The 14,497-nt window shown below is 38.9% G+C and overlaps 1 long non-coding RNA gene across 1 annotated transcript; it reads right to left on the bottom strand.

Annotated features, from left to right (window-relative positions):
• Positions 1 to 4,193: 4,193 nt before the first annotated feature.
• Positions 4,194 to 8,749, bottom strand: LOC137241302 (uncharacterized). Its single transcript, XR_010949962.1, has 3 exons — positions 8,428 to 8,749; positions 7,998 to 8,374; positions 4,194 to 4,328 (listed from the first exon to the last, which is right to left on the bottom strand). It is a non-coding gene; the product is annotated as an uncharacterized lncRNA (long non-coding RNA).
• Between the last annotated feature and the right edge of the window lie 5,748 nt (positions 8,750 to 14,497).

Raw genomic sequence — 14,497 nt, 5'->3', positions numbered from 1 at the left:
ATATCTGACCTACTATTTAATCTACAAACGCTAATGGTTTGTTCAACCGCCATCTCATGGGCTTTTGCCTTTGTTATACCTTCAATGATTAGACAGCGCTCTAACGAGTCAGAAAGCTCTTCTACCTGCTTTGAAAATTCTGAAAAATTGTTATTGGTTACTCTTAAGGCTGCAATTTTTCCCGCGACAACTTTCGAGTTGTCTGGCCTAATTTCACTACATAGCGCTTCTTTAATTTGGCTGACTGATTCTATGTGCGTTGGTAGTGCTTCGCGAGCTTTGCCTTCGAGCTTGGATTTTAAAAATGCAATAAAAGTAGGAGTTAAATTTTCGTTAGAGAATACTTCTATTAATTCAACTTTATTTATAAATGAGCCAAGTGCTAACGGGTCTCCACTGTAGTTGTCTCGCATAATCGAGGCGCAAGTACTAATGAACGATTTTTTCTCCTCGATTGTGGCCATGGTTGTAACGTTAAGAATCGGAGTTATAATAGAAAAACTTGAATTTGGAGTAACAGGTTGATTAGCAAAACCTAAAAAGTCTGCACTCAGGGATAATTTATAATTATGTTCACTTGTTAAGGTATCAGTTGACGATGCACTCGAAGATGAATCAGAATCTGAATTATTGGAATCTATATCTTGCTCTGAATTTTCGGAACTTGAAACTGGATTGGAATCTTTAGAAATAACCTTCCCGCTTCTTAGGTCCATGCGTGTTGAAACGAATGGACAAAATATTAAAATTTTGTTGCAAGATGTGTGGAATTTGTTTATGAAGATTGAATAGAAATTTAAAGGAAGTTAAGGATTATTCGAGAATGTATTATGCTTGATTAGAGAAGTTATGCAGAATTGCAAGACAAGTGGGTTTTGATAGATTAAAGCTGAAAGAATTATCCGATAATTTAACGAAAACCTGAATTTTGATTGTAGAACTGATTTAAGTTGAGCGCAAAAGGAAATTATGAAAGTACTTTTAAAGGAAATTTATGAAAATATAAGGGATTTGTGAAAGTATGTATTTTTGAAAGCTTTTAGATTTTATAATACAGTTGGTTAGCGAATACTTACTGCAGAGAGTTGGAATTCCGAATTTGAAATGTATGGTAAAATTATGATATTTAATTGAATTTTTATTATTTAAATGCAAAAATTGGAGAATGGCAAATAATTTTATATAGGGGTTGAAACGGACGCACCGCTTTTATCAAAATTGTATGGTTTTATTTTTATAGATACGGGCGCACCGCATCTTTTCAAAATTGTAATATAAATGTCCTCGGACGCACCGGGATTAAAAAAATTTATGTCATGTTTATACACGGACGCACCGCGTTTAAGTCAAAAAAAGTTATTTGGTTTTCCACGGAACCACCGTTTACGCAAAAAAAAATCTCTTTGGTTTTCTTTACGGAACCACCGCTTTAGGAAAGATTGTAATCATGTTATTAAAAAATTTAGATATCGCAAATTGAATGTAAACATTTTTTTTTTTTTTTTTTGATCTATAATTAATTAAGATGTGTTTTTAAGTATTATTATGTATTTGAAAAATATTTAATTAATGAATAGTTACATAAAGAAAAGTGAAAAATATTATTTTATAATAAAATGAATAGTAAAAATTTTCTCACACCATACCAATTGCTGTCGGCCTCGATTTGTTGCTTGCTGTACCTGTTGTTCAGCTGCTGCTGTTGTTTGCTGCTGCTGTTTCTGCTGCTGTCGTTGGATGGCGTTGCTGACTTTCCGCTATTTGAAGTACGGTGGTTTGCCGTTATGTTGGTGGCGTGGCTTGCGCCGTTATTAAAGTGGCGTGGCTAGTGCCGTTTTTCCACTAGTTTTTTTTTTTTTGGTACAGTTTGGTTTTGATATTATAGTTCAGAATTAAATTTTAAATTTTTTGCTTCCCAGTTTCTTTCTAATACTTCTATTATTTCTGCTGCCGATTAGTTTTTATTTTATTATAATGCCGAAATTTTCTTATTATCTCCGTTTTTATTAAGTTTTTGTGTTATACGTATATATATTTTAAATGTCTTTCACCTAAATTTTCCCACTAGCCACTGCCATAAGCCACCGCCACTGCCATGTACCATTTTTGTTAATTTCAAAAAGAATTTTTTAAATATGTTAATATTTTTTTTGTTGATTATAAATTTTTTCGTAGATTTTCCTTAGTTTTACAGATTTATGTAATGGTTTTAAATTTTGACTTTTTGTATCTTCTTTTAAAAAAATTTTGTAAATGTTTTTTTTTTTTTTTTTTTTTTTTTTTTTAAATTTCTGTATTTGTTTTTCGTAGATTTTCAATGTTTCTTAAATTTTTTTGTAGATTTTAAATATAATGTTTTTTGTTTTTTTTTTTGTAGTGTTTTTGTAAGTTTTGTATTTTTTTTGTATCTTTTTCCAAATTTTTTTAAAAATTTTTTTGTAATGGTTTTTATTATTTTGTTTGTAAGAATTTTTAAATGTTTTGTATTTTTTTTGTAAATTGTTTTTAAATTTTTATAGTTTTTTTTGTAGATTTTTGATGTTTTTTTTTTTTTTTTTTTTTTTTGTAGGGTTTTTGTATATTTTGTATTTTTTTGTAATTTTCAAATTTTTATATTTTTTTGTAATAGTTTTTTAGTGTTTTATACTTTTTTTGTAAAAATTTTTTTTGGTTTTAAACTTTTTTTGGTAAATTTTTTGATTTTATAACTTTGTATGTGTGTGTATTTTTTTTTGTAAATTTTTCATTTTTTCATTATTTTTAAAATTTTTTCCTTTCTTTAATTTAAGCACCCACGCCTGTTGGGAGGCTTGCCTCCTTTCGGCCTACCACCATTTTTACAGGGCTTCGGCCCACGGTCACGGTCGCCATGTGGAGGATCCATTTTATGGATCCACCGGGAATGTTCTGAGCACACACGCAGAGCTGCGACGCACACACTCACCCTTATTTTTTCTTTATTCTTTAATTTAATAAAAACAGTTTTCAGTTTCTGTGTCCTTCTTTATTAAACTTTATTTATAAAATGTATACCTTAGTTCCTTATTTATTATCTATATGTAACACTGTTCTCTTTAGTCTTTTACACAGCTTTATGTTATACTGTTATTCTTTTACACCTTACACGGCTTAGTTTCTCTACGTTTTTTTATTTTCGCACTTATGCGGCTGCCGGTTCACTTTTTACTGAAAACTGCCGCTAACGCCAACCTGTAGCTCGGCAGTTTTTTCCTCTTCGTTGCTTAGCAACGAAATTAATGATGGCGTCAAAAATAAAATCATGGCGTCGACCAACGGCAGTTTCAGCCAATCAGAAACTCTCCAAGTTGTTCGACTCTAACAATTTTAGTGATGCCAAGTGCATCTGATGTATGGTTGCATCTTGCACATTTCTAAAGAGGGTTGCCATCTACAATTTATTTTAATATATTTTACTTTGGCACTACATTGTTCTCCAAACGCTATTTAAAGAAATCAATTGGTATTTACATGAAATTGCAACTTAAATTAATACATTTAATATAAAAAAGGAGTAAATACTTTAATAATAACATAAAAACATATTAATTGCTTTGAGCTATATTGCTGCAGCAGCTAACTTTATATTTGGACAATTCAGAAGTGTGTTATATTCATGTAAAATTTGAGTTGTTTCCATGGTTTCGAATAAAAAATTTGATTATTTGAATCAATTTAAGCCTACAACTTAAAGCTAAGTAGAAATTTTTATTAGATTTACTCTTTTTTCAGATCAAGAATATTAAAAGGTGTCGTGGAATCCGATTGCTGTCGTAATTGAATTTAAAATTAATAAGTAAAGTAAAATATGAACTAATCATTCAAGCAATAATTCTGCAACCCTTAGCAGGAGTATTGCTTCGTTTCAAATCTAATTCCGACAGCAATCGTATCACGACATCCCTTATTATATATGCACATGAAACTGCATCTTAAATTAATACAGTTTATATAAAGAAAAGTAAGTACTTTAATAATAAATAAACTATCTTATTTGGTTTTTGTTTTCCAATTGAAATATTTTCCTGTGCAAGCAAATTTTCGATTTGATTATGTATACTATCCGTTAGGCAGACAATTAGGTGCGTTCAATTCATTCATATACTGTGAGTATTTGAGCCGTAGACGCAATGGCAGATATTTTGATTCTTTTTGAAGGGAACATTTGTAAACAGTTGGGTTTTTCTGCTGTCACCATCACCACTAGAGAGCTATTGAAGAGACGCTCCGAGTCACGCTGTGGCCACCTTGTCACAGTTACTGACGGAGATAATGCGAAACCATCTTTACCATCTAATAAGTAAATTGCACTGTAGAGGAAGAAACATTTTATAAAATTTAATAAAATCAAAAAATGATAGTTGTGTTAAAATGGGGTAAATTATTGTATTTTAAAGTATAGCGAAGTTTGAATAGGTCCCATTCTTCATTCTTAGAAACATGTACGAAGGTACCTCGTAAGATATTAAAAATCCTCAACGCTTTTTTTGCAATAACTTAAAAAAAACTCATATTCAAATTTCTGTTTAACTTCTACATATCAATAGCTACCTTTACCACCATAAGGAGTCGCTATTGTTTCTACGCCTATGCTATTGTTTCCTACATCGATGAGCTTTGTAATAAAATAAACAGCTATCTCTCCAATCTCTCCCTCACTAGGGTAGGCACCTTGTTGTTGGTGTGAGGACTTAGCCGATGTCCATAGCGCCCGACTATGTGGCGGAGCTGTTTAGGACTGGCATCTACGCCGTTTCGCCTCATAGGAGGGCGGCGGGATGTCGGTGACCAAGAACTGCCAATCCCCTAATCCAGGGTGTTATGCGGACCGTGCCTTTTGGACGATTTGCAGCCAGGGGATAAATTCGGCTGTATTCGAACGGAGCCTTCCCGAAACCGGACCACCTCGGGAAGTATTAATGGCCTTAACACCGTAAGGGGCGCTGCTGTGGCTGAGGGTTCTTTCCCCGTATATAATACTGGACCGCTGAGCCCGCCTTGTCGGGATGGTGGTCGTACGACCAAGATGAACGACTCATTACCAAATTGTAATAAGGAGGATGATAAGAGGACTGAGTCGCAAGCCAAGGACGACGAATATGCATTAAGCGATGCGTCGGACTCGGCGAGCGAGAGTAGTGCTGATTCAAAGAATTCCGGAAAAGCACACAAATGAGTAGAAGAGTGAAGAAGAGTACGGAGCAGGGGAAGTAAAAGAGCTCTCTCGCAGTACCGTGCATCACTAAGAATTGTCCAACGCTCGTGGGCAGTGGTCGCCCCAGCAGAAGTGGAGATCGAGCGCTTGGAATGGGCCCATGAGGCGGTAGAAGTAGGTCGAAAGCAGTTCAAAATGTTTGCTGCTAGAAACCCTCGGTTCTGCAACCGGTACGAGGAAGAATCGTCGATGGCAGAATGAAGAGGCAGCATTCGGCGGAAGGCGACAAGTCTGCTTTAAGAGGCAGAAAGGACCCAGTCCCAGAGCCGAGAGGCAGGGCAGTCGCATAGACAAGACAAGTAGGCCCAAAGCTGTAAGACAGATGGGCCCCAATAGCCTCGAAGGCTGCGAGTCAGAGGGAAGTTCCAACTACGGAAGTAGGAGATAAGGCAAAGGGAGATAACGCTAAGACTCCGACTTTCTCGGAGGTGCTAAAGGGAGTTAAAGCTAAGACTCCGGCTTTCTCGGAGGTGCCAAAGGGAATTAACACTAAGACGCCGGCTTTTCCCGAGAAGATGAGTGATGTGGGAAAGCAGTCACTGACTGTGGCGCTGGTTGATCGTAGCAGTCCTTTCGAACAGATGACTAGTGAAAGGTGGAGATCTGTAGAAAGAGAGCTTATTAGCTTAATGCTTAAGATGATGCAGGAATAACCAAGTAAGCGCCTTCCAACCTTTGATTGGGGGGATGGTATAATGGTGTGAAGATGCTAGCGTGCTGTGAGTCGCACATAGGAACACCCGGCACAACAGTTACAAGAGGCTGAAGGGGGCTTCGAACACTCTAAACCAAAAGGGCAAGGGGAGGACGACGACGTCACGATGAAGGTGCTGGAGGGGGACAAGCAGCCATTGGTGCTGCGAGTCCTACAGATAAACCTCCAACACAGTAAAGTGGCGTCGAGCGAACTCCTAACCCTTGAGGAGGGTTCGTTTGACGTGGCGCTGATCCAGGAGCCGTGGCACTCATCGGGAGGAAAGGTTTCTGGACTTAGCGCGCGCGGATTTGGAGTTTACTATGCGCAAACGGAAAGACGGGTGCGAGCTGTAGTAATGGTAAGGAAACAGCCGCATTCATATATGCTGCCTAATTACACTACTGAGGACCTCGTAGTGGTGGTGAAATCGCCGGCCTCAGATGGTATATGTCCGGCCATGCTACAAGTTTCACGTAGGGCGGTCGTGGGATGGCTCAAAATAATATTCGATGGGTGCATAAACTGAATCATGTACCGCACTCTTGGAGAACTGCTCGTGTAGCTTTCCTACCAAAGGCGGGGAAGATCGGTCACGTGTGGGATACATTATGGACCCAATAGCTTAACATCATTCCTGCTCAAAACCTTTGAGAGGCTGATAGATGTGTACATAAAGTCCAACGTGGATGAAAAGCTGCTCTTCACAACACAACAGGCGTACACTAAAGGCAAATCAGTAGACACCACATTGCATAAGGTGGTAATAAGCATAAAAAAAGCCCTGGAATATAAGGATTATGCTGTAGAAGTCTTCTTAAGCATTGCCGGGGCTTTCAACAGTGTTTCTAAATGGGCGATTATAGCTGGTCTTAATTACGTGGAAGTACATCCAGCCTTACCCAGATGGATCGACTGCATGTTAAACTGCAGTAAGATTACATCGCAATGGGGATTGTACGCGGCCACGAAATTAGAGGTCAGGGGCACTCCGCAGGGAGGGGTACTATCACTTCTGCTATGGACGTTGGTCATTAACCAACTGCTCAGGGGATTCTACGAGGGACCAGCAAAACTTACGGTTTACGCAGATGACGTTGCATATGGTCTTGTTTACAAAGAGGTACAAAGTCCCTAAGTTAGGAGGGGCGACCCTACAGGAGAAACCGTGCACAAAATATCTAGTAATCATCCTAGACAGTAAGCTATCATGGAAGCTCAACGTGGAGGAGAGGGTGAGGAAGGTTTCAACGGCACTTTATGCATGTAAAAGAATGCAAAAGAACCGGCATATACGATCAGAAGGCACTCGAAGACGACGCCTCAAAACTAACAACCAAGACCAATAATTATCATTTCACTGACACAAATTTTATAGTTTTCTTCTTCGGGAGTTGGACACAATCTTTTCATTATATTACTTAACAATTTAAAGGCTTCATTCTGTATTGCGAACGATAGCTCAGACGAACGATTCGCCTCCAAACGATTTCGTCTAGCAATGGTATTCTCTATTCTCTGGTATTCTAACAGGAAGGCAAAAGTAATTGTCAAGTGATAAGTTGCCATTGTTTAGCATAGTACAAATACACTAGCGATTCGTCTCTGATCGGCAACGAAAGTTCGTTTCGTAATAGAGAATGAGGCCCTAAGATTAGACATTTTTTCAATTTTTGCCACGTAAAATCAATGTACATGTTCTAGCATTAACGCAACCTTTAACTAATTATAAACTATGAAAATAAAATCAATGTCAAACCCACAATCAAAGCTTGGAAAATTTTGAAACGTTCACCACCAACTTGACGTTCTTCAAAGTAATCACAGTGACCCAAAACACTTGAATTAATATCATTAGCTGTAGTCATATCAGCACCACCACAAGCTTTCATTGTACGTTCCAAATCTTTTTCTGGTACACGAACAGCACAGAATATATCACAACCTGAAAAATACTGTGTACCAACATCACCAATTGGTAGTTTAGATAACACTAGAACGGCGCCTTACTTAGCTAGTTTATTGTACAGAATACGCTATTCAGCATTCTTGAACATTATCAATACGTACTTCAGATTTATCACGCTCAGCCTTGAATTCCTATTCTATATTTAATAATACGATTTAAATTTTTTGTATGACGTTGGATCCATCTAAGAAAAGTACAGCGTCCACAACCATTTTAGAAAAGAAATCTTTTTGTTGATGAATAAATTTGGAGGACATTGCTGTGGCAGCGCATTTTTCCAATGAAGCACATTGTTGTTGTTCCTTCGATTGGCGCTTCGACATGTACAGCCATGTCATATTTTGGTCATGCATAATTGTAATGCTTTACGTATAGCTTTAATGATGATACGTGCATGCACGCCTTCCTCAACATATGGCTTAACTTGTTTTAAGATTTCACCTCCTTCAAGTACTACTGAAGTGGTGCCATCGCCGACCTGATAAGAGAAACATTTTTATTCCACACATTCTAATATAACAAAAAACTTACCTCAGCATCTTGAGATTTGGCGATGTCGACTAGAGTTTTACGGCTGGATATCCAATAGTTTCATAATGTTTGCACCATCATTTGAAATTGTGGCCTTACCACTGCAATCAACAATATGCTTGTCCATACTGCGTGGACCCAATGTAGTGCGTACAGCGTTGATGTTGGACATGAGTGGCTCATATTCACCCTCAACCGTGCGTGCCATTGGTGAGATGGTAAGTGTAAAGGACAAAGCTGTTGTTTTTAATAAATCAGCTGTTGCAAGTATGCAATACAAATAATTGCCAAACAAAACATTAATTTCGAATATCAATACCTAACGTAACGTTGCGAGGAGTTACCCTGAACTTCTACCACATATTTTGTGGTCACCAGTGGTGGTAATAAACCCTGTTGATTAGTAATAAAAGCATAACCAGCGCTATTTTGATTTTCAAAGATTTCGCTTATCGGATTTGGCATCTGATCGGGATCCAAATGGCGTTGGGCTTCATCATACTGTTGCGGCTGTTGATATATACCAGACCAGGTGCAGGTGGTTGCTAAAGAAAATAATAGAAAAATAATCATCAGCAATATTTGAAATATATTAGTTGTATGAGCATACCTTATAACCAGGACTTCTGGGTATTGGGGTTAACCCGGCATGGGTGGCTGTCTGGGCATTGGCGCCTGTCCAGGTTGTGTTGGTGGCATGATTTGACCCATGTAACCACCTGGTTGTTGTAGAGGATAACCTGGCAGCTGAGGTTGTGGAGGATAACCAGGTGGACCAGGTTGTGGAGGATAGACCGGCTGTTGTGGCATTATGCAGCATAAAATATATATGCAATTAACAAAAGATTTATTTTCTTTTGTTTTGTTTTGCGCTTTTTGAGTGAATTTGGGTGCGATAGTTCTATATATCAAAAAATTTCCTTGGTGTATTTTAGACTTCATTCACAATAGAGCAATTTTTTCTATTTTCAACACTACCTCTCAACTCGGTTATTGATTAGCCGACTTCGCGAGGACTGGATAAAATAAGCGAGTTAGTGTTGTTGCTTTGAATGTAATTCGATGAATAAGCGAGTGTTCTTTTCGTGCTCGCTTAGAATAGAAGGCGCCTTATATTAGATCAAGGCAAGAAAGCTAAGTATTTTGCTATTATCGTTGATGCTGGTCACGTTGACTACGTTCATTTTGCGCTTAAATAAATAAAAAAAAAATTTCAATTCGAAAGCAACAAATTTACAATTTCAGAACACATTTTGGCTTTCGTGAATTGTAACCAAAAAACTGCTCAGAAAATCGGTGATCTAATTTGCCATACATGATTGAAGATTGTCGCGCACAAGTGTACGATAACGGCGCCAATATGAAAGGAGCTTACAACGCAGCACTACGTCACATTCTCGACAAAAACTCGAATGCTGATTACTCGCCTTGTGCAACCCGCAGCTATGATAGCGTTTTCTTTTCTGGATAAAGTGTTACGCAAGCGTTGTTGTTCTATTCTAAAAAACAGGCAGCGCCTTTACGGGGTGTTTCGTTCTTTTGTGAAAATTCTTTCCTGATCGCAACGCAAAAGCGTTACACTTTTACCCTGTATAAAATGGCGGTGTGGCAGTGCAACTTTGTGAAACTCTCAATTCGCTCTTAAGTTCCACATATGCTCTGTTAATATGAGTGAATTTGGTGAGTTGAAATGTTCTTTGTATGCACTATAAATGTTGACCATTTTCTGGGGTAGGAGTAACTCTATTGTTGTTGTTGTTGTTGTAGCGATAAGGTTGCTCCCCGAAGGCTTTGAGGAGTATTATCGATGTGATGGTCCTTTGCCGGATACAGATCCGGTACGCTTCGGTACCACAGCACCATTAAGGTGCTAGCCCGACCATCTTGGGAACGATTTATGTGACCACATTAAACCTTCAGGCCATCCCTTCCCTCCCCATCCCAAGTTCCATGAGGAGCTTGGGGTCGCCAGAGCCTCGTCTGTTAGTGAAACAGGATTCGCCGCGGATAGGTGAGGTTGACAATTAGGTTTGGGGAAGCTATATATTGCGCTGGCAACCTGCAGGGTTGCGCTACAAAGCCCCTGGAATCTGATATTTTAGTCCCCTCTTACGCATACGACAGGCATACCTACCGCTGGTATATTCTGACCCCCTAACCCGATGGGGTAGAGTATTACCATTTACTTAGGCAACAATTTATTTCAGAGAAGAAAACGCTATCAATTTATGTGGTGTTGATGCTGCAGAATGTTGTACGGCTCCAATTATTTTCTTCGGCAGCACTCCACAACGATGTGACATCCTCAAAAAAAATGTACCTAGCCCTCTTCATAGTCTTTCAGCCAAAAGCCAAATTTGACTGCGCAAGCATACGGCGATGTTACCGGCATTCTCAAGTACTTCAACAAGTTCGAATGTATCTTGCTGTCCTCAATTTGGTTCAAAACCCTACCATTAATGAAAGAAGCGTGGTCCTCCAAGCGAGAGACGCCACCACAGATGTTGAGGTCCGACATCTAGATGCCTTATTAGCTGATTTGAAGTTGATCAGGAACCAATGGGAAACAATTTTAAACGAATGCAAAACAGTTGCTATTCAATTGAACATCTCGCCAAAGTTTCCGGACATTCGAAAGAGAAAACCCAAAAGGCGTTCTGAAGATAATTTAAATGAGATGATTACGGATGATTCAGAGTCTGATTTCAAAAACAATACATTCTTGGTGATCGTTGATTCGGTAATCACTGGCATTACTGAGCGATTTGCAGCTATGAGAAATTTGAACGAAAAGTTTTCCTTTTTGTGGCAATTTAAGACATGGATGAAACTACGGTTCGGGCGAGCGCAGCAAAATTTGTCGAAAAATACAAGTCGGATATTTCTCAAAGCTTAGAATGTGAAATAGTTCACTTGAAACACATTTACGAAGCAGATTTTGATAATGCCGTCTATTTTGAAAATATGTATACAATTTTCCCCCAACTTTTGTATTGGTTTACGTTCCTTTTGCACTTTACCTGTCACTGTATCTAGTGCAGAACGTTCCTTCAGCGTCGTGTTCATCTAAAGAGCGAGTTTTAGGACTTGCCACGCTTTGTGTTGCATCCGTTTTGGCAAGACAGTTAAATTTTGATATTATTATAAAAAATTTTGCAGCGAAAAAAGCAAGTAAAGCCACTCTTTGATATCCGAACATTCTATATTGAATAATTAAAATTTATAACCATCATTAAATTTATCAGAAATGTATGAAAATGTTACCAAATAACTAGAAAAGATTGTTTGAAATAATATGTGGCTGTTAAAAGAGAATTTTATTTCTACGTTACAATAAAATAAAACAAATAGTAAATATTCTGTGTTTATTTTATTGTCAGCTCTTAGCCAAAAATCATTTAGTTGATGTGGCAAAAATTTTTTTTGATGTAATCCATCAATAATGATTTATGAATGAAACGTCATTAATTCACGTTAATCAAATGTATTAGTGGATTTTTTATAGGGGGCCCGTAAATTTTTTTAGTACCGGGCCCGGATTTTCTCTCTACGGCCCTGGTTCGAAGACGCCAGAGGGGATTGAAGCCAGAGTCTCCGGACCCAGAGCCAAAATATCAGTACCTCTAAAAGCATATACGAGCAGCTTTCAAGCGGAAGTATTCGCCATATGTTGGTGCGCTAAGCTGAACTTTCAGCGCTGATACTCCAATGAAACAATTGCCATACTCAGTCAGACAGTCAGGCCCCACTAAAGGCAATTGTGGCGTTCGAAATAAAGTCAGCACTGGTCCTTGGGTGCACAACGTAGTACTGTTGCACTGGGTCCCAGGCCACAGGGGAGTACAGGGTAATGAGCAGGCGGACTCTAGTGTTTAGTTTGTTGCGTCCCTTCAACAAATTATCATCCTCCCAGCAGATCCATGCAGCGGGTCTGCGCCATACTCTCCTCCTCCGGGAAGGTATCGAACCCAATCCGTGTCCTTCTCCTGACCTCGGTCATGAGAAATGGTTTTGCTGCGTTTGCCGGAAAAGAATTTTTTTAGGACGGTCATACTCTTGTCAGTGTGTGACGTGCAAGGGATGGTTGCATCGGACAGGTTGATCTGGGCTTGATCCCAAAACCCGACGCCCTCGTAACTTTTACAAATCTTTTGTGGCTTCTTGTTGTTCACGCCCTCATTACATTATGAGAAAATACGGCACCTGAGAACACAGCCGTATGAAGCTGAAAAACACAAGCAGGTCCTGAGTGAACTCCACAAACAGGCGTCGGACCTCTATGCCAGGAATTGCCCGGTGAATCCTGTACTCAAAAAAAAAACTAGCAGAGTAGGAACGCGCTCTCCCTAAGGAAACGGGAGTCACTCTAGCCCAACTTCGATCTGGATACTGTAACAGGTTAAACTCTTACCTATCCAGAATCAACCCCGACATACAAAACATATGTCCTGCTTATAATATGTCCCCACATGACACCAACCATCTCTTTAGCTGTATTGTGGAATCAACGCCTCTAACACTCCTCTCATTATGGTCCACCCCTGTTGAAAAAGCAAGTTTCCTTGGACTCCCGTTAGAGGACATTGATGACAATTTGTGATCTGGCGCACCTATTGGATGGGGCGAAGCACTGCTACAACAAGAGCAGGCGGACAACCCAGAAAGAGAGGCAGGAACTGCATGACCCATCGATCCCTAGCCGTTCCTCTCAGTTGGCTCACAAGTGCATTTATTAGAAGGGGGGGGGGGGAAGAGAGAGGAAGACTGGAGCAATACGCCAGGTTTGAGACAATCTAAGTTACTGTTAGGAAGTTATAGCACAAGTCGCTACAGGGCAATAATAGACCTATCGAAAGATAACCAAAGAATCCCAAGAGCTTTCTTACAGGGATTATAGACTGAGCAGCCGTATGCAGAGAGTGGGCATACTATCGAATAACACATGCCGATTTTGTGATGGATCAGCAGACGGCGGACAATATCCTCCAAGATACGAAGCAATCTCAAAACGTAGGGCTAAGTTTATGGGCTCACCATGGCCAGTGCATTCCCACATGTAATACCTCAAGCTAAGAACTCTGCTAGGGTTCATCAAAGAACTCGGCTACGATGAGGTGCTGTGAAGGAGATGTGCAAGTCACTGTGCAATCCTCAATAAATTATCTATCTACGTTCCGGTAACAAGCACCATTGAGGTACTAACCCGACCATCTCCGGACCTATTGATATGACTACATTGAACCTTCTAGGGATAGAATATTAATAATGACCGCAATGCGAAAGTCTGCTAAAATTTACCATTCTCCATGGAATGCTACATATATAACTTCCCACGTTTTGAATCAGTAATGAAAAGAGCAAAATTTACTAAAATTTTAACTGGTTGTGGGTAAGGTGTTGATGTCCTCTCTTAACGCAATGTAATGGCAATGGCGACGCAGGGAAAATAATAAAAATCCTATAAATCTACTGATCATAATTAATTAATCCCTCCCTTTCTATGCAGTTGTATGCATACATACATATGGGTTTTGTTCTCCAAACGCTATTTAAAGAAATCAATTGGTATTTACATGAACTTCGAACTCTTTGGTATTTGCCTTCTTCAGTTGATTATCAACAAAAGCTTGACAAATTATCACTAACAAATTCATACATGTTGTTTATATATTTAATATGGTAGGCAATTTACTTACCTTTTCTGGTGCGATGATCCTGGACAATCGGCCCTGACTAGACGAGATTTATTTTTCTTTAACATAGCGTGCTTAAGGCGAACCATATCATGTTAGGGCACAATTTCGATTATGCAACCAATCAAAGAAATGTCGTGCTTGTAATACTGCTATGATAGCAGCAGCAGCTCCCGGTGGCGGCACATAAACAACAGTTGCATGCGGATCAGTTGCATTTTTTGCTTCGGCTACCTATTCAATTTTAATTCACATTACATTATCTACTATTGCAATTTTTAATCAATACAAATCAATATAAATTACCGAAGCAAATACTGGCAAACTAAGATGCGTAGTTCCACCCTTTTTTGGGAAAATACATCCAACCAATTTTG

The sequence above is a fragment of the Eurosta solidaginis genome, chromosome 1 (assembly GCF_040869045.1).
Source record: "Eurosta solidaginis isolate ZX-2024a chromosome 1, ASM4086904v1, whole genome shotgun sequence".
NCBI classification, from domain to species: domain Eukaryota; kingdom Metazoa; phylum Arthropoda; class Insecta; order Diptera; family Tephritidae; genus Eurosta; species Eurosta solidaginis.
The sequence above is the reverse complement of the archived record's forward strand: the minus strand, read 5'-3'. Positions and strand labels throughout refer to the sequence as shown.